This window comes from Mirounga angustirostris, unplaced genomic scaffold (genome assembly GCF_029215605.1).
Source record: "Mirounga angustirostris isolate CCGP_5_RB_7025 unplaced genomic scaffold, mMirAng1.0.hap1 SCAF_12, whole genome shotgun sequence".
Classification (NCBI taxonomy): Eukaryota; Metazoa; Chordata; class Mammalia; order Carnivora; family Phocidae; genus Mirounga; species Mirounga angustirostris.
Genome location: NW_026991720.1, coordinates 88404793 through 88426043, shown reverse-complemented (window position 1 = coordinate 88426043; position 21251 = coordinate 88404793). Strand labels below are relative to the sequence as shown.

The 21251-nt window shown below is 39.3% G+C and overlaps 1 long non-coding RNA gene across 3 annotated transcripts in view; it reads left to right on the top strand.

Annotated features, from left to right (window-relative positions):
- The window catches only part of LOC123835684 (uncharacterized), a 282269-nt gene that overhangs the window by 185148 nt on the left and 75870 nt on the right, over positions 1-21251 (top strand). Inside the window, exon 7 of one of the 3 annotated variants that reach the window (XR_010406595.1) lies at positions 18263-18392. The exons of the other annotated variants lie outside the window; for them this stretch is intronic. This is a non-coding gene — a long non-coding RNA (uncharacterized LOC123835684). Of the gene's footprint in view, positions 1-18262; positions 18393-21251 lie in introns of those variants that run through there. 3 annotated transcript variants of the gene reach the window in all.

The window sequence follows — 21251 nt, the reverse complement described above, 5'->3', positions numbered from 1 at the left end:
GCTCCTTAGAGCAGAGCATCAGGGGCCTTGGCCACAGAAACCACATGTCTCACAAAGGACAATGCAGACTTCTCCTTCAACTCTGAAGGTCTGTGCTTTTAATCCCTTCTATCCTCAGTATTTTACCACCATCCATGTCAACGTAAATGGAATGGAACTGGCAGTAATAGATTTATGAAGAAAGAGCGAGAAGGCTAAATGGAGAGGCTTGGCTGAAGGGCCAGTGAATGAACCTAACAACCAACTGGTATCAGGCATTGAAGTGTGTAAACAAAAGACCTTCTTGGAAAAGCAAGGAAGGAGATGCATAACTGAGCCAAGCAAGCCTTAATGATGTAGATTTCCCACTGAGGAGCCAGAATAACCACAGATGGAGACGTGGGTGTGACCCTAGGCATTTTAGGGATAATGGCCGACAGAAAAGAGTGACTTCCCTAAATTTGCAGAGATAAGTCAGACTCCAGGATGGAGGCTGGGGCCCTGTGGTTGCTCTCTTTGGTTGAGCAAATGAATGAATGAAGGTGCTGGAGGCTTGGTTCAGTCACATGCATTCTTGCCTCAAGAACATTGCTCTAACTGTTCACTCATCTGGAATTCTCCCACAGGTCTTCACGTGGCTGAATTTCTGAACTAGCCTACCAGGAACTCTCCACTGCATCACATTACTTCATTTTGCTTCAGGGAAAATTATTTGAAATTTTCTTCTTTAATTTGCTTGTTTACTTATATACTATTGGTCAGGGGTCCATGAAAGCAGTCACTTTGTGTTTGTGCGAAACAATGTCCCAGGGCTAACAGCCAAGCAGGCACTCAGTTTTGTTGAATGAACACCATAAGTTGATAAATCAGGGAGCTTAAGTTTTGTATATATGTTGCAATAGTTGGAAGATGGAAAATTTAGGCTAATAGCTTATTCAGTGTTTATTGTGTGAACCAACTAATTGAACCAATTTTTATAAATTTTGTCAATTATCTTAGAATGTCTCGGGGACTAAAACAAAAGCTTATTTATACAAAAAACTATAAGGCACAATATAGGAAGTCATGTGCACATATAACTTTGCTAACAAAATAAGCTATATTAGAACATTTTCTCAGTAATATCATTGCAAAAAAATAGCTCTAATATAAATGTTTAACCAAAAATGTAAAATAAAGGAACTAATTATTTGTCACATTTTTAGAAAGATAAATTTCTGCTTCTGCAGAAACAACCAACCACTTGAAGTTTATAGCAGCCCGAATAATTTAAATAGAGCATTTTTGAGTGCACAATCATTGCAAGATGTCAGAATTATAGTTGAGATTAAGACTCAGTCTCCTAGGAAAGAAAACCACAGCAGGATAATTCTAATTAGTCACACCCAGGGAATAAAGCAAGCAACCACTGCACAGGAATGAGATTAGGCCCCAGGATATCCAGGTTCTTTTCCCTTCTCCATTCACGGGCTGGTATTCACCCCTGAGTGATAAAGACATTCTGAGGTTTCAAGCTTCAGACTATCAGGGCCACTGTGAGCTCAGCCTCCTCTCATGTCCTCAGCAGAAGCCCAGGTTCATGCATACCTATTAGATGCTGTTCGGTCTAGAGGCTAGGGGAACTAGCAGATGCTTTGCGTTGGTCAGATTGTGATTCAGCCAAGAAAGACCCATAAGGAGGAGTCTGGCAAAATTGGATAGCTCAGTAATCCTGCACTCCCCAACCACTGCAACAGCGTACAGGCCTCTGAGCTATTGTGCATAAAGCACACCTGGTTAAGAGTGTCTGAATGGAATTTCACTCTGCTCATCTGTGTTTTCTAAATTTCACATTAGCAATTTGCTCTTAGCTGGGAGCTACTCAGGATAAAGCTGAAAGTCAGACACAAGCCTGTGGCACTCTGTGTTTCATTGCTTCTCCCTCTTCCTGCTCTCTGGACTGGAAGAAAGAAGGGAAAAGAGAGGGGCGCCTGGGTGGCTCAGTCGTTAAGCGTCTGCCTTTGGCTCAGGTCATGATCCCGGGGTCCTGGGATCGAGCCCCACATCGGGCTCCCTGCTCCGCGGGAGGCCTGCTTCTCCCTCTCCCACTCCCCCTGCTTGTGTTCCCTCTCTCACTGTGTCTCTCTCTGTCAAATAAATAAAATCTTTAAAAAAAAAAAAAAGAAGGGAAAAGAGAGGGAGGTGAGTTTGCATCTTGCTGCCTGGAGCTGGGCAGAAAAAAATTATTGTAAATGTCAGAAGGTTTAGAAAAAGCAGTTGCTGAGGGAAAATTATAACTCTAAGTACTTATATTAAGAAAAAAGAAAGGTCTGAAAGAAATGACATAAGCTTCCATCTTAAGGAGCAAATTAAGCCCAAAGTAGAATAAATTATAAAAATAAGAATGAAAATTGGGGCATGTGGGTGGCTCAGTTGGTTGTGTCTGACTCTTAATTTTGGCTCAGGTCATGAGCTCAGAGTCATGAGATTGAGCCCCAAGTCGGGCTCCCCACTCAGCTCGGAGTCTGCTTGAGATTCTCTCCCTCCCTCTGCCTCTACCCCCACTCACTCTCACATACGCTCTCTCTCTCTCAAATAAATGAAATCTTTTAAAACATAAGAATGAAAATCATAACTTTGAACACTACATCTGAAGCTAATGTTGTGCTGTATGTTGGCTAATTGAATTTAAATTAAAAAAATAGAAGAAAAAAGACCATAGTTGAAAATAAAATGAAAATCAATGAAATAGAGAACAGCCAAACAATAGAGAGAAAAAAAATCAATGAAATTAAAAGCTAGTTTTTGGAAAAGATTAAATGACTATTATGCATTTAATCTTCACAACAACAGCACACATTATGTATTATTCCCATTTTATAGATGAAAAAATGAGGCATATAAAAGCCAAGAAATTCACCCCAAATTGGTAAAGTACTAAGCTAAAATCTGACTCCCCTTCCTAGCTTCTTTTACATGTATTTTTGCCTCCTTTGTTGTAGATAAATTGACCACATGAGCATGGTTTATTTCTGGGTTCTCTACTCTGTCATATATGGCCTTTATTTTGTTGAGGCATTGTTCTTATAAAACCCACTTTGTTGAATTTTTATTATGAACTGATGTTGAATTTTGTCAAATGCTTTTTCTGCATCTACTAATAATGACAGCCTTGCTGGATAGTATATTCTTGGTTATAGGTCTTTTCCTATCAGCACTTTGAATGTATCATGCAAATTTTCTGGCCATGTAAAGTTTCTGCTGAAAATCAATTCATAGCCTATGGGCTTTCCCTTCTATGTAACTGCTTTTTTTCCCCTACTGCTTTTAAGATTGTTTCTTTGTCTTTAATATTTGCCATTTCAATTAGTATGTGTCTTGGTATGGACCTCCTTGGGTTCATCTTATTTGGGGCTTTCTGTGCTTCCTAGACCTAGATATCTGTTTCCTTTTGAAGATTTGGGAAATTTTCACCTGTTATTTCTTCAAATAAGCTTTCCAACCACATTGTCTCTCTCTTCTTCTTCTTGGATCCCTATAATATGAATATTATTACACTTGATGATTTCAGAGAGATCTCTTAACCTATTCTAATTTCTTACTATTCTTTTTGCTTTTTGCTGTTCAATTTGGTTGCTTTCCATTACCCTGTCCTCCAGATCATTGATCCATTCTTCTTCATCCACTAATTTGCTGTTGATATATGCTACCCTTCTTACTAATATTCATGAAAATGCTTAAGAACAGATTACTCAGGTGTTTAGTAATTTTGGCTCTCTTTCCCCAAAATGAGAACTTGATTCTTCATGTCATGCCATTAAGTTGAAGTTCAAAGTCCCCCACTAATGTTCCTTAAATGGCTCCCTTATTTATCTTCATTGTAAAATCAATGCCCAAGTAAAATATCAAGGCCTCTTACAAAGTGAAATGGGCCTTATCCTACGGAATGAGGATGTCAATTTTACCTTATCAGTGATACTCTAAAAGATGTCCTAGAATGAGTGTTATTTTATAACTAACATGTATTGCTATTATTCAACATACACAGAGGACTTATTAAATGCCATCTATATGATATTGAGCATGTGGTTACTCTTGTAGAAGCTTAGTTGCTGTGACTATATCATATATAGTAGATCTTAAATAGGAGAGCACATCAAAATTTTGGAAACTACATTTGTTTTAGTCTTACTCTACAAATTCTTATCCAGTAAATCTGGGGTAAGGTCTAAATATCATGGTTAAAAAAAGCTCCTCAGGTGATTCTGATTTGTATCCATGGGAGCTGTGCACTATATATACAGATGACAAATATTTTAAACATATGTATACAAACACACACAGCTATATGGTTGTTGCATTCCTGAAAGCTACTTATCAAACTTGATAACTATAAAACATTAAAAAGTTCCTTAAGACTTCTATCAGAGGAAGCAAGATGGAGGAAGAATACGGGACCTCATTTCATCTGGTCCCTTGAATTTAGCTAGATAACTATCAAATCATTATGAACACCCATGAATTCATCCTGAGATGTAAGAAAGGAATATCTGAAAATCTACAAGTAGAAAAGCGACCACTTTCTGCAAGGTAGGAGGTGCAGAATATGAAGGGATATATCTGAGGGGAATATATCTGAAGTGAATCTGAGGGGATACATTGGAAGATAATTAGCGGGAGGTGGTGAGGGAACCTCAGTAAGCCGGCTACTGGAAAGTGATATATCCCTGGAGGGCAAAATTGGAACCCTTAGAAATCTGTTCTAGTGAAAGACAGCCCTGCCTATAAGGAGCTCAGGTAGTGAAAAGTGGCAAAAATCTAGGTGGGACAGTGTGGTCTCAGGATCCCCGGAGGCACAGAAATAACTGGGGTGCCTGAACTGGTAGAGTTCCCAAGCATTGGAACAGGGAACCTGGTTATGGTCAGTGAGCCTGGGAGGAGGCTCTCAGCTCAGTTCACCATAAACTGCTAGTGGGAGCTCCATCAAGTGACCGCTCTCTGCGTGGGGATGGTGCAAAGAACAGGAACTCGGGGGCCCCTCTGCCTTCCATGTGGAGGGGCGGAGCAGGTGTGTGCACAATTAGGCGACTGCTCTCCACACCAGGGTCCTACAAAGTGCAGTAATGGGGGAACCTCTGCCTTCCCCTGGGAGGATCATTGTAGCCCTGCACTGCATGAGTCTGCAGAGTTTGGTACACACAAAAGTGAAGACCATTTATCTCTGAACGTTTACTGAAGAGGGGGGACCATGATCTTTCAACTCTGGGGCTGGAGATCAGGGCATGGCCATTTTAATTTTGATCCTCTAAAGAGGCACAGAAAGCCTTCAGGGAACAAAACCCACACACAGGACCAGCTTACACTAAGCCTGGTCCCCTGGCAAGGGGCAGTGCAACTCCTCCCAGGCAAAGACACCTGAGAAGCAGTGCAACAGGCTCCTCCCCCAGAAGACCAACTGGAAGAACGGGTGAACAGGAATTTACCACACAAGACTGTAAAACTCCAGTGCTAGGGGAAAATAGTATATAAAATTTGAAGGTTTTTTTTCATGACTCATTTATCTTTTAGTTTAAAATTTTCCATTTCCTGTTTCTCCTTTTCAAAAAGTTTCTTATTTTATCAATTCTTTGTTTTTAAGTCTTTTGTTAACTTCCATTTTTTACATTTACATTTTATAGATATAGTTTTCATTTTTGGCTTCCTTTCACTCTATTCAATTATATATATATATAAGTTTTGTTTTCATTACAATTTTGAGATTTAGTGTCTTCTAACACAGAGACCAAAATACACTCAGGACCAATTAGAGCACCCTGTTTTGTCCACCCTGTGAAATTATATTCTCTCCCCGCCCTCTTTTTTTCTTTTGCTTTTTCATTTGCTTTTTCTTTTCTTTTGGTTTCTGACCTCTTTGGATTTGTCTAGTATGTATTTTGCTTGGGTCATGGTTGATATTTTTCATAGTGCTCTCATGGATCCATTCTCCTCTGGGCAAAATGACTAGAAGGAGGAATTTACAACAAAAGAAAGAACCAGAGTTAATACTTTACCACAGATCTAATTGATAATGGATATAAATAAAATATCAGAGATGGAATTCAGGATAACAATTATAAAGTTACTAGTTGGACTTGAAGAAAACATAAAAGACACTAGAGAATCTCTTAGTGTACAAATGAGATCTAATAAGGCTGAAATTAAAAATGCACTACTGAGATGCAGTCTGAATTGGATACTCTAACAGCTAGGGTAAAGGAGGCAGAAAAGAGAGTCAGTGACATAGAATCCATGTTGATGGAAAGAAAGGAAGCTGAGGTAAAGAGAGAAAAACAACTGTAGGACATGTGAACAGGCTTTGAGAAATCAGTGATGCTATAAGACATACCAACACCAGAATTATTGGGGTGCCTGAGAGAGCAAGGGCAAGAAGGTGTATTTGAGCAAATTATAGCTGAGAACTTCCCTAATCTGGGGAAGGAAACAGGCATTCATGTCCAAGAGGTAGAGAAAACCCCTCCCAAATCAATAAAAATAGATCAACACCCCAACATATAATAGTGAAGCTTGCAAACTTCAAAGATAAAGAGAAAATCCTGAAAGCGGCTTGAGACAAGAGGTTCCTAACCTACAGAGGTAGGAACATTAGACTTACATCAGACCCATCCACAGAGACCCAGCAGGCCAGAAAGGGCTGGCATGATATATTCAGAATACTAAATGAGAAAAACATGCAGTCAAGAATACTTTATCCAACAAGGCTATCATTCAGAATGGAAGGAGAGATAAAGAGCTTCCAGGACAACAGAAACTGAAAGAATATGTGACCACCAAGCCAGCCCTGCAAGAAATATTAAGGGGGATCCTGTAAGCAAAGAGAGCCCAAGAGTAACATAGGCCAGAAAGTAACAGAGACAGTCTACAGAAACAGGAAATTTACACGTAATACAATGGCACTAAATTCATATCTTTCAATAGTTCCTCTGAATGTAAATGGGCTAAATGCTCCAATCAAAAGACACAAGGTATCAGATTAGAGAAAAAAAAAGCAAGACCCATCCATATGCTGTCTACAAGAGACTCTCTTTAGATGTAAAGACACCTTCAGACTGAAAGTGAGGAGGTGAAGAACAATTTATCATGCTAATGGACCTCAAAAGAAAGCTGGGGTAGTAATCCTCATATCAGATAAATTATATTTTAAACCAAGACTGTAGTAAGAGATGAAGAGGAACACTATATCATACATAAAGGGTCTACCAAACAAGAAGATCTAACAATTATAAATATTTATGCCCCTAATTTGGAAGCAGCTAATTATATAAACCAGTTAATAACCAAATTAAAGAAACAGATAATAATATAATAATAGTGGGGGACTTCAACACCCATTCACAGCAATGGACAGATCATCTAAGCAGAAGATCAACAAGGAAACAAGGGCTTTGAATGACACCCTGGACCAGGTGGACTTCACAGATACATACAGAGCATTCCATCCTAAAGCAGCAGAATACACATTCTTCTCAAGTGCACATGGAACTTTCTCCCGAATAGATGACATACTAATTCATAAATCAGGTCTCAACAAATACCAAAAGATTGGGATTATTCCCTGCATATTTTCAGACCACAAGGCTTTGAAACTTGAACTCAATCACAAAAGGAAATTTGGAAAGAACTCAAACACTTAGAGGTTAAAGAGCATCCTACTAAAGAATGAATGGGTCAACCAGGAAATTAAAGAAGAATTTTAAAAATTCATGGAAACAAATGAAAATGAAAACACAATTGTTCAAAAACTTTGGGATACAGCAAAGATGATCCTGAGAGGGAAGTACATTGCAATACAAGCTTCTCTCAAAAAATTAGGGAAATCTCAAATATACATGCTAACCTTACACCTAAAGGAGCTGGAGAAAGCTCCAGCTTCCATTTTCTGTAATGAAGCCTAAACCCAGCAGGAGAAAAGAAATAATAATGATTAGAGCAGAAATCAATGAAATAGAAACCAGAAGAATAGTAGAACAGATCAACGAAACTAGAAGCCAGTTCTTTGAAAGAATTGATAAGATCAATAAACCCCCTAGCCAGACTTATCCAAAAGAAAAGAGAAAGGACCCAAATTAATAAAATCATGAATGAAAGAGGAGAAATCACAACCAACACCAAGGAAATACAAACAATTTTAAGAACATATTAGAGCAACTATATGCCAACAAGTTAGGCAATTTGGAAGAAATAGATGCATTCCTGGAAACTTATAAACTACCAGAACTGAAACAGGAAGAAATAAAAGATCTGAACAGACCCATAACCTGCAAAGAAAATGAAGCAGTAATCAAAAACCTCCCAAAAAACAAGAGTTCAGGGCCAGATATCTTCCCAGGGGATTTCTACCAAACATTTAAAGAAGAAATAATACCTATTCTTCTGAAGCTGTTTCAAAAAATAGAAATGGATGGGCGCCTGGGTGGCTCAGTCGTTAAGCGTCTGCCTTCGGCTCAGGTCATGATCCCGGGGTCCTGGGATCGAGTCCCACATCGGGCTCCCTGCTCGGCAGGAAGCCTGCTTCTCCCTCTCCCACTCCCCCTGCTTGTGTTCCTGCTCTCGCTATCTCTCTCTCTGTCAAATAAAAAAAAAAATAGAAATGGAAGGAAAACTTCTAAACTCTTTCTATGAGGCCAGCACTACCCTGACCCTCAAACCGGACAAAGACCCCATCAAAATGGAGACTTACAGACCAATATCCCTGATGAACATAGATGCCAAAATACTCACCAAGATACTAGCCAATTGGATCCAACAGTGCATTAAAAAGATTAATTACCATGACAAAGTGGGATTTATTCCTGGGATGCAAGGGTGGTTCAACATTTGCAAATCAATCAACGTGATACATCACACAGATAAAAGAAAGGACAAGAATCATATGATCCTCTCAACTGATGCAGAAAAAGCATTTGACAAAATACAGCATCCTTTCTTGATCAAAACTCTCCACAGTGTAGGGATAAAGGGAACATACCTCAATATCATAAAAGCCAGGGGTGCTTGAGTGGCTCAGTCAGTTAAACATCTGCCTTTGGCTCAGGTCATGATCCCAGGATCAAGATCCCAGGGTCCTTGGGCTCCCTGCTAAGCAGTGAGCCTGCTTCTCCCTCTCCCTCTGTTGTTCCCCCTGCTTGTGTGCTCTCTTATCTCTGTCAAATAAATAAAAAAATCTTTTTATAAAAGCCATCTACAAAAAGCCCACAGTGAATATCATTCTCAATGGGGAAAAACTGAGAACTTTTCTCCTAAGGTCAGGGACATGACAGGGATGCCTACTCTCACAACTGTTGTTCAACATAGTACTAGAAGTCCTAGCCTCAGCAATCAGACAACAAAAAGAAATAAAAGGCATTCAAATTGATGAAGAAAAAGTCAAACTCTCACTCTTCTCAGATGACATGAAACTCTATATGGAAAACCGAAAAGATTCCACCTCCAAAGTGCTAGAACTCATATAGCAATTCAGCAATGTGGCAGGATACAAAAACAATGCACAGAAATCAGTTGCATTTCTAAACACCAACTATGAGACAGAAGAAAGAGAAATTAAGGCATCAATCCCATTTACAATTGCACCAAACACCATAAGAGATACCTAGGAATAAACCTAACCAAAGAGGTAAAGGATCTGTACTCAGAAACTACAGAAAGCTTATGAAAGAAATTGAGGAGGACACAAAGAGATGGAAATACACTCCATGCTCGTGGATTGGAAGGGAAACATTGTTAAAATGTCTATGCTACTCAGAGCAATCTACACATTCAATGCAATCCCTATCAAAATGCCATTGACATTTTTTCACAGAGCTGAACAAATAATCCTAAAATTTGTATGGAACCAGAAAAGACCCTGAATAGACAGAGGAATGTTGAAAAAGAAAGCTAATGCTGATGGCATCACAATGCCTGACTTCAAAATATATTACAAAGCTGTGATCATCAAGACAGCATGGTACTGGCACAAAAAAAGACACCTAGATCAGTGGAACAGAATAGAGAGCCCAGAAGTAGACCCTCAACTCTATGGTCAACTAATCTTTGATGAAGCAAGAAAGAATATCCAATGGAAAAAAGCAGTCTTTTCAATAAATTGTGCTGGGAAAAATGGGCAGACACATGCAGAAGAATTAAAATGAACCATTTTCTTACACCATACACAAAGATAAACTCAAAATGGATGAAAGACCTAATTATGAGACAGGAATTCATCAAAATCTTTTTTTTTTTTAAGATTTTATTTATTTGACAGAGAGATAGTGAGAGCGGGAACACAAGCAGGGGGAGTGGGAGAGGGAGAAGCAGGCTTCCCGCAGAGCAGGGAGCCCAATGTGGGGCTTGATCCCAGGACACTGGGATCATGACCTGAGCTGAAGGCAGACGCTTAATGACTGAGCCACCCAGGCACCCCTCCATCAAAATCTTAAAGGAGAATACAGGCAGCAACTCTGTGACCTCAGCCACAGCAACTTCTTGCTAGACACATCTCCAAAGGCAAAGGAAACAAAAGCAAAAATGAACTGTTGGGACTTCATCAAGATAAAAAGTTTCCTCACAGCAAAGGAAACAGTCAACAAACTAAAAGGCAACCTATGGAATGAGGAAAGATATTTGCAAATGGTATATCAGATAAAGGGCTAGGATTCAAGATCTATAAAGGACTTACCAAACTCAACACCCAAAGAACAAAGAATCCAATCAAGAAATGGGCAGAAGTCATGAACAGCCACTTCTCCAAAGAAGACATACAAATGGCCAACAGACACATGAAAAAATGCTCCATATCACTTGTCATCAGGGAAATGCAAATCAAAACCACAATGAGATACCACCTTACACCAGTTAGAATGCCTAAAATTAACAAGACAGGAAACAACAAATATTGGCAAGGATGAGGAGAAAGGGAACACTCCTACACTGTTGGTGGGAATGTAAGCTGGTACAGCCACTCTGGAAAACAGTATGGAGGTTCCTCAAGAAGTTAAAAATAGAGCTACCCTACGACCCAGCCATTGCACTACTAGGTATTTACCCCAAGGATACAAATATAGTGATCCAAAGTTCATAGCAACAATGTCCATAATAGCCATACTGTGGAAGGAGCCGAGATGTCCTTCAACAGACGAATGGATAAAGAAGATGTGGTATACATATACAATGGAATATTACTCAGCCATCAGAAAGGTTGAATACCCACCATTTACATCGACATGGATGGAACTGGAGGGGACTATGCTAAGTGAAATAAGTCAATCAGAGAAAGACAATTATCATATGGTTTCACTTATATGTGGAATACAAGAAACAGTGCAGAGGACCATAAGGGAAAGTAGGGAAAACTGGATGGAAGAAATCAGAGGAAGACAAGCCATGAGAGACTCTTAACTATGAGAAACAAACTGAGGGTTGCTGAAGGGGAGGTGGGTGAGGGAATGCGGTAACTGGGTGATGGGTACTGAGAAGGGCATGTGATGTGATGAGCACTGGGTGATATACGTAACTGATGAATTATTGAACACTACATATGAAACTAATGATGTACTACATGTTGGTTAATTGAATTTAAATAAAAAAACAAAAAACAAAAGTCAAATTAAATAAAAAATAAAAAGTTCCTTAAAACATGAATTCAATAGAATGAAAATGAAAAATGAAATTTATGACTATCATGCAACAAGGCAATGGTGACACATTTCATCAAGATGGTGTAGATCAGCATCTCAGAAAATGGATGACACATTCAAAATAGAATAACTTGAGAAGGGTTTACTTATATCTAATTAAAAAATGTGGACAAAATAGAGGAGACCAGAAGAATATTTCAGGAACACAGGACTAGCCCCAGCACAGTTCTTACATCTCTAGACCTGATGGGATAGAGAAGGGAAGGGAACTTGGAGGGAGAGAGAGACCTACAAGTGGATCTGTTGTGGGACACAGACAGTCTGAGGCAAATCCACAGGGAAGGAGCCAAGAGAATTAGCACCCCAACCTAGCTCTTCTCCCTCCTTCTGGGGCTTCCACTGGCAGAACTAACCTGGACAGCAAGGACAATGGGGCTTGTTACTGTGATCCACCTCAGCTGAGGAGCAGAGAGCTGGCTGGAGAAGAGTAAGAAGTGAACACAGCAGGACAAACTCAAGTATCTAGCAAATAGAAACAAATACAACCTACTACATGGTATTTAAGTTACCTGTCTCTGTCTCATCCCACAATCAGTTTATGTCCCCACCCTATCTCCCAGGAAGGGATTCTAAAATACACCAAGGACCAACAGTGAAAAGTATTATGGATGGGAATAAATCACCACAGAAATCTATAAGTAGAATCTAATAATATTTGCTGTTGGACAGGTTGTGGCATGTGAAAAAAGTAGGAGAATCCGAGATAGGAAGAGTTATGAAAAAATGTCTCATGCATATGTAGAGAATTTCAGAAACCAGGATTTTACTACAAGCTATTTCTTCAAACCATTAACAGCTGATAGATAAGAAACAGTAATAGACCCTTAGATGAACTTCAAGCCCAGTTCCCTAAGTATGAGATGAGAAGAATAAGCTTTCTTATTACTTACTTAATTGAATGAAGGACTTCAAAATCTGTACTGCAGGAAGTATATGAGTCTGGGCTCTTCTGGCCATTTACTATTTTACTTGAGAGCAGTTCTCTCAATCTCCAGCTTAATTCCTGTCTCTCTTTTAGCCTGATTTCTTTTTGTTTTACAAAACAAATAAACGATCCACTCTTTAGTTTATCTTTTATATTAAGAAGGAGGTTCATTTGCTGGCTTTGTCCAGTGTAGGACCAATCTTGACAACTAGGGTTATTAATCTAACCCAAAAAAAAGCAATCGTTTAAAAGATACTAAGTTTGTGACTGCAACCAAAAAGAGGGGAACGAAGTTACACAAAGAATAGTAAAACTTCAAAATGTTCAGCATCACACGAAAACAAAGAAATGCATATAGAATGGTGAGGTGTTTTTCTACCAAATTGGCAAACATTTTTTTAAATTATAATACTGTGTTAAGGAAGAGAGGTCTGTACATCTCCTCTTGGTGGGATGGAAATTGATAGAATCTTTCTAGAAATAATTTCACAGTATTTAAGAGCCTTATCTTAGTTAAGGTAGATTAATTAATTCTTGTAACAAAAATATCCCCCAGAAGAAAATTACTTAAAGAGTAGAAGTTTATTTCTTGGACATGTAATAAATACTAGATAGGAGAACAGGTGCTGCCAGCTCTGCCATCTTTAATATGTGGCTGCCAAGTTCATGTGAGGCACATCTCCATTCTGAGAAGCTGGAAAGGTGGAAATATGCAAGCTTTCTAGGACCAGGCAAGGAAATGACACACATCACTTGTGCTCAAATCCCATTAGCCACAATTCAGTAATGACCATATCTTATTGCAAGGGAGACTAGGAAATATAGTCTGTGTGCCCAGAGAGAAGAGAAGAATGTCAATTTTGATGAGTAGTTGGTTAGCTGTTTCACCTAGAAGCCTTAAAAAAATATGTATATGCATTTTAACTCAGTAATCTAAAAATTTGTTTTAAGGAAATGTTCAGAAGTTTAGTCTGTGACAGAACTACTGGTTAACCCCCCCAAATCTATTTCCCCCTTTTTCCTTAGTAATAGAAACTGTACATTTTTGCTAGCAGGTGGCCATCCAGAAAAGAGATGATCTTTTTCAGCCCCTCTTATGCCTAGGCAAAGTATATGGCCAAGTTCTGACTAGTGAAAGTCCTGCAATAATTCTTAAATTCAAATCCTAAAAGATTGCCTGTTTTACACACTTTCCTTTTTGAGGAGGTAGGTAGTCTTTCTCTATCCTTCTGTCCAGAACATGGATGTGAAACTTAGACTTCTTGCTGTCATTTTGGACTCTGAGGGCAGAGTCCACAGCCTAGATAGCGGAGTGACAAGCTGTATGGGGTCAAGGATCACTAGAAGTTGAAGGGCAGAACCCCCATGGTAATCTTGGAATACCCATTTCCAGACTTGGAGATGAGAGAAAAACAAGCTCCCTTCATGTTCAAGCCAGTATTTGGGTCTCTGTTATCCACAGCCAGATCTAATCCTAACTGGTATAGGCCAGAGATTTTTTCTTCGAAGACTAACCTTTTTTCTGCTTTCCTATACAGTTGACCCTTGAATAATGCAGGTTTGAACTGCACAAGTCCCTTTATGTGCAGACTTTTTACAACAGTACTATAAATGTATATTCTCTTACTTAATGATTTTAATAGCATTGTCTTTTCTGTAGCCTACTTTATTGTAAGAATACAGTATATAATATATATAACATACAAAATATGTGTTGATTCTTTATGTTGTCAGTAAAACTTCCGGTCAATAGCAGGCTATTAGAGTAATGTTTCAGGGGAATCAAAAGTTATATGTGGATTTATAAAATTATATGTGTGTGGGGGGGTCAGTGCCCCTAACCTCTACATCATTCAAGGGTCAACTGTATATAATATGATAATAATTTGTTAAAATATATTTACCATAAATCATTGGGACATATTTTATATATGGAAAGGGGGATTAGAAAAGGAAGATATCTTCTATGTCAATGCTACCTAGAGCAATCTACACATTCAATGCAATCCCCATCAAAATACCATCCACTTTTTTCAAAGAAATGGAACAAATAATCCTAAAATTTGTATGGAACCAGAGAAGACCCCAAAAAGCCAGAGGAATGTTGAAAAAGAAAAGCAAAGCTGGCGGCATCACAATTCCAGACTTCCAGCTCTATTACAAAGCTGTCATCATCAAGACAGTATGGTACTGGCACAAAAACAGACACATCGATCAATGGAACAGAATAGAGAGCCCAGAAATGGACCCTCAACTCTATGGTCAACTCATCTTTGACAAAGCAGGAAAGAATGTCCAATGGAACAAAGACAGTCTCTTCAACAAATGGTGTTGGGAAAATTGGATAGCCACATACAGAAGAATGAAACTGGACCATTTCCTTACACCACACACAAAAATAGACTCCAAATGGTTGAAAGACCTAAATGTGAGACAGGAGTCCATCAAAATCCTAAAGGAGAACACAGGCAGCAACCTCTTCGACCTCAGCCGCAGCAACTTCTTCCTAGACACATCGCCAAAGGCAAGGGAAGCAAGGGCAAAAATGAACTGTTGGGACTTCATCAAGATAAAAAGCTTTTGCACAGCAAAAGAAACAGTCAACAAAACCAAAAGACAACCGACAGAATGGGAGAAGATATTTGCAAATGACGTATCAGATAAAGGACTAGTATCCAAAATCTATAAAGAACTTCTCAAACTCAACACCCAAAGAACAAAGAATCCAATCAAGAAATGGGCAGAAGACATGGACAGACATTTTTCCAAAGAAGACATCCAAATGGCCAACAGACACATGAAAAAGGGCTCAACATCGCTTGGCATCAGGGAAATCCAAATCAAAACTTCAATGAGATACCACCTCACACTAGTCAGAATGGCTAAAATTAACAAGTCAGGAAATGACAGATGTTGGCGGGGATGTGGAGAAAGGGGAACCCTCCTACACTGTTAGTGGGAATGCAAGCTGGTGCAGCCACTCTGGAAAACAGTATGGAGGTTCCTCAAAAAGTTGAAAATAGAGCTACCATATGATCCAGCAATTGCACTACTGGGTATTTACCCCAAAGATACAAAAGTAGGGATCAGATAGGGTATGTGCACCCCGATGTTTATAGCAGCAATGTCCACAATAGCCAAACTGTGGAAAGAGCCAAGATGTCCATCGACAGATGAATGGATAAAGAAGAAGTGGTGTATATATATACAATGGAATATTATGTAGCCATCAAAAGGAATGAGATCTTGCCATTTTCAACGACGTGGATGGAACTGGAGGGTATTATGCTAAGCGAAATAAGTCAATCAGAGAAAGACATGTATCATATGACCTCACTGATATGAGGAATCCTTAATCTCAGCAAACAAACTGAGGGTTGCTGGAGTCAGGGGTAGGGTGGGAGGGATGGGGTGACTGGGTGATAGACACTGGGGAGGGTATGTGCTCTGGTAAGCGCTGTGAATTGTGCAAGACTGTTGAATCTCAGATCTGTACCTCTGAAACAAATAATGCAATATATGTTAAGAAAAAAAAAAGATGAAGATAGCAGGAGGGGAAGAATGAAAGGGGAGAAATCAGAGGGGTAGATGAACCATGAGAGACAATGGACTCTGAAAAACAAACTGAGGGTTCTAGAGGGGAGGAGGGGAGGATGGGTTAGCCTGGTGATGGGTATTAAAGAGGGCACGTTCTGCATGGAGCACTGGGTGTTATGCACAAACAATGAATCATGGAACACTACATCTAAAACTAATGATGTAATGTTTGGGGATTAACATACCAATAAAAAAATTAGAAAAAAAAAAAGGGAGATATCTTCTAAAAGTTGCAAGCAGTGTCTGCCTTTAAAGACTGAGAATTTGACTCACCTTTGTGGAAGATTATTACTTTGTTTTTACAAAAAGATTACCTAGGGGTGCCTGGGTGGCTCAGTCATTAAGCGTCTGCCTTCGGCTCAGGTCATGATCACAGGGTCCTGGGATCGAGCCCCTCATCGGGCTCCCTGCTCCGCAGGAGGCCTGCTTCTCCCTCTCCCACTCCCCCTGCTTGTGTTCCTGCTCTTACTGTCTCTCTCTCTGTCAAATAAATAAAATCTTAAAAAAAAAAAAAAAGATTACCTAAAAGGGTCCTTTAAGGTGCACAGATGTAAAAATAAGAACCCACCCATTGGTTGTGTGGAAATTGTGGTGTTCTAATTTGGAAATGAAATTTGTCATATACAATTGAACAACTATCTCCAGACTTCTGTTTTTGCATTGGGTTGTTATTGTGGTTTTAGGTGATAGTAGGGTTAGTAAAGGAAGGAGAAAGAAATGCTCACAGGGAGAAATGAATGGAAACAGGGCTCTGTCTGTATTAAGGCTTCTTTCCATGCAAGACAGTGAGGTGGCTCATTTTAGTTGGCCTGTTGAAAATGAGGAGGAAGGAGGAAATCTGGAAGGGATGATTTTGTGAGGACTTTCAAGATGAGCAGGGGCCTTGGATGCTTTAGAAGTACTAGGGAATTTTAGCCATTCTGACTAGTGTGAGGTGGTATCTCATTGAAGTTTTGATTTGGATTTCCCTGATGCCAAGCGATGTTGAGCCCTTTTTCATGTGTCTGTTGGCCATTTGGATGTCTTCTTTGGAAAAATGTCTGTCCATGTCTTCTGCCCATTTCTTGATTGGATTCTTTGTTCTTTGGGTGTTGAGTTTGAGAAGTTCTTTATAGATTTTGGATACTAGTCCTTTATCTGATACGTCATTTGCAAATATCTTCTCCCATTCTGTCGGTTGTCTTTTGGTTTTGTTGACTGTTTCTTTTGCTGTGCAAAAGCTTTTTATCTTGATGAAGTCCCAACAGTTCATTTTTGCCCTTGCTTCCCTTGCCTTTGGCGATGTGTCTAGGAAGAAGTTGCTGCGGCTGAGGTCAAAGAGGTTGCTGCCTGTGTTCTCCTTTAGGATTTTGATGGACTCCTGTCTCACATTTAGGTCTTTCAGCCATTTGAGTCTATTTTTGTGTGTGGTGTAAGGAAATGGTCCAGTTTCATTCTTCTGCATGTGGCTATCCAATTTTCCCAACACCATTTGTTGAAGAGACTGTCTTTGTTCCACTGGACATTCTTTCCTGCTTTGTCAAAGATGAGTTGACCATAGAGTTGAGGGTCCATTTCTGGGCTCTCTATTCTGTTCCATTGATCGATGTGTCTGTTTTTGTGACAGTACCATACTGTCTTGATGATGACAGCTTTGTAATAGAGCTGGAAGTCCGGAATTGTGATCCCGCCAGCTTTGCTTTTCTTTTTCAACATTCCTCTGGCTATTTGAAGTCTTTTCTCATTCCATACAAATTTTAGGATTATTTGTTCCATTTCTTTGAAAAAAGTGGATAGTATTTTGATAGGGATTGCATTAAAATGTGTAGATTGCTCTAGGTAGCATTGACATCTTCACAATATTTGTTCTTCCAACCCATGAGCATGGAACGTTTTTCCATTTCTTTGTGTCTTCCTCAATTTCTTTCATGAGTATTTTATAGATTTCTAAGTACAGATTCTTTGCCTCTTTGTTTAGATTTACTCCTAGGTATCTTATGGTTTTGGGTGCAATTGTAAATGGGATTGACTCCTTAATTTCTCTTTCTTCTGTCTTGTTGTTGGTATATAGAATGGCTAAAATTAACAAGTCAGGAAACAACAGATGTTGGCGTGGATGCAGAGAAAGGGGAACCCTCCTACACTGTTGGTAGGAATGCAAGCTGGTGCAGCCACTCTGGAAAGCAGTATGGAGGTTCCTCAAAAAGTTGAAAATAGAGCTACCATACGATCCAGCAATTGCACTACCAGGTATGTACCCCGAAGATACAAATGTAGGGATCCGAAGGGGTATGTGCACCCTGACGTTTATAGCAGCAATGTCCACAATAGCCAAACTATGGAAAGAGCCAAGATGTCCATCGACAGATCAATGGATAAAGAAGAAGTGGTATATATATACAATGGAATATTTTGCAGCCATCAAAAGAAATGAAATCTTGCCATTTGTGACGACATGGAGGGAACTGGAGGGTATTATGCTGAGCGAAATAAGTCAGTCAGAGAAAGACATGTATCATATGACCTCACTAGTATGAGGAATTCTTAATCTCAGGAAACAAACTGAGGGTTGCTGGAGTGGTGGGGGCTGGGAGGGATGGGGTGGCTGGGTGATAGACATTGGGGAGGGTATATGCTATGGTGAGCACTGTGAATTGTGTAAGACTGATGAATCACAGATCTGTACCTCTGAAACAAATAATACATTATATGTTAAAAAAAAAAAACGATAGTAGGAAGGGAAAAAAGGAGTGGGGGGAATTGGAGGGGGAGATGAACCATGAGAGACTATGGACTCTGAGAAACAAACTGAGGGTTCTAGAGGGGAGGGGGTGGGGGGATGGGTTAGCCTGGTGATGGGTATTAAAGAGGGCACATATTGAATGGAGCACTGGGTGTTATGCACAAACAATGAATCATGGAACACTACATCAAAAACTAATGATGGAATGTGTGGTGATTAACATAACAATAAAATAAAAAAATAAAAGTTAAAAAATAGGGGAAAAAAAGAAGTACTAGGGAAAAAAATGAATGGAGCATAAGGAGGAGTAGAGAAGCATGAGAAGATGAGGTGGGTCCAAGTGATGTGAGTTTGAGAACAAAAGGTTTAGACAGAGAGCATAAATGTGCAAATTTCCATGGAGGGGAAGAAGCTCTGGGGCCCTTGTAGTCAGCTGCTGACCAGTGTGTCTCCATATGGATGCCCTTGAGGTAGACTGCCAACATGGCTGCTCAAATCACCGTGTGCACTCGTTAGCTCCTGATCCTTTCTCCTCTCACTCAAGCAACTACCAAGTCTGATCCTCCTTCCGCATATCTTCAAGTCATCAACTTCTTTCCATTCCATTGACACTTTTAATATCTCCTTTTTAGACCACCATAATCTCTTACAGGAATTTAAGCAACAACTTCCTACTTGATTTCCCCCAACTCCGGTTTTCTCCTGCTCAAATAGATTGTTTATGTTTTACACAGAATCAATAATAGGAAAAATTCTTGGGAGAAGGTACATTTTATTTTTTGGAAAAATCTCAAGTATTGAGAAAATGCCCTGGTGGGCATGTTAAATTCTTAAATTGATGGATGCACCATTATCCCTGATTAGCCTTGTATTGAGTTGCAATTAATGCTATACTCTCCAGTGCACCAAATCAATATTATAAAAGTGGTTTAAAGGCTTAATTTTTAATCTCCTTGTGTTTTGTGCCTGCCCTTAAAGTTTCTGACTTCTGTTCTTTCATCTTAATCTTTTCACTCACATTGAAATACATTACTCAGAGCAGTCCTTGAAAGTCTTTAAATATGGTATATAGCACACATATTATTCTAAACACACTTCATGGACGTGATTGGAGTACCCCATGGCCAGTCTTTAATAAAACTGTCTTTGTGATGACTATCACACCAGGTATCCTAAGGGTATTTATTTGTGTGGAATTAAGCATCTCTTTCATCTTTGTGGGCTTTATCAATAACATGTAAAACTAGCTGGTTTTTTCCTGTACCATAAAGCTATATTTTGGGGGGGAAACGATCCCTAAAACACTTGCCTTACTCACCACCTGAGAATTGAATTGTTTTGTTTCAGTCCATCTAGCACTTCTTTTTTCCTGATTTTCTGGGCTACTGATTATTTGACTCATCTCCTATTTATAACTCCTCAGACTTGAGGCATCAACCCTGCATTGACTTGGCTTGCTCCTCATCTACACCTCCCACTCACCTTCTTTGCACTTGTCTGCTTCTGACCACCCAGGTAAATTAGCTACCTGCTTCAGTCCAGCCCAGTGGCTATTCCCAGCACAGACCCTGGGAACCCCGTGTTCCTTCTCAAAGCCTTGCTCTCATAGCTGTGACCCAGGATTAGTTTATATCTAAGATCTTTTTCTTCACTAGAATTCCTTAATGTCATTATAAGAAGTTGTGTGAATATAAGTCTTTTATTTTGTCCCATGACTTAATTTCTTCAAGAAGTTTCTAATTTCTTCAATAAATACTTATCAAGTATCTGATTGTGCTTTGCATCTTGGTCTGCTGGCTCTCCTCACCTTTCCTGACTTCCTCCCTCTTTCCTTTCATGCAGATATTGTCCCTAATAAAATCCTTGCACATCCAATCCCCTCATGGCACCTTTTTCTTGGAGGAACAGGACCAGGACACACTGGTTTTAAAGTGTAGTACTCTCATTACTATTCTTTTGTTTTCTCTTGCTCTCTTTTTCAATAAAAAAAGTCACCATGCTGTACATTACATCCTCAAGACTTATCTTACAACTGGAAGTTTATACCTTTTGACACCTTCACCCAATTCCCTCACCCCTCAATCCCCACCTCCTGCCTCTGGCAATCACCAATCTGTTTTCTGTTTCTATATGTTCATTTTTTAAAGATTCCACATATAATTAAGATTATATAGTATTTGTCTTTCTCTGACTTACTTCACTTAGCATAATGACCTCAGGGTATCCATGTAGTTGAAAATAGCAGGGTTTCCCTTATTTTTATAGTTGAATAATATTCCATTGTAAATATATATACCACCATTTCTGTATTCATTCA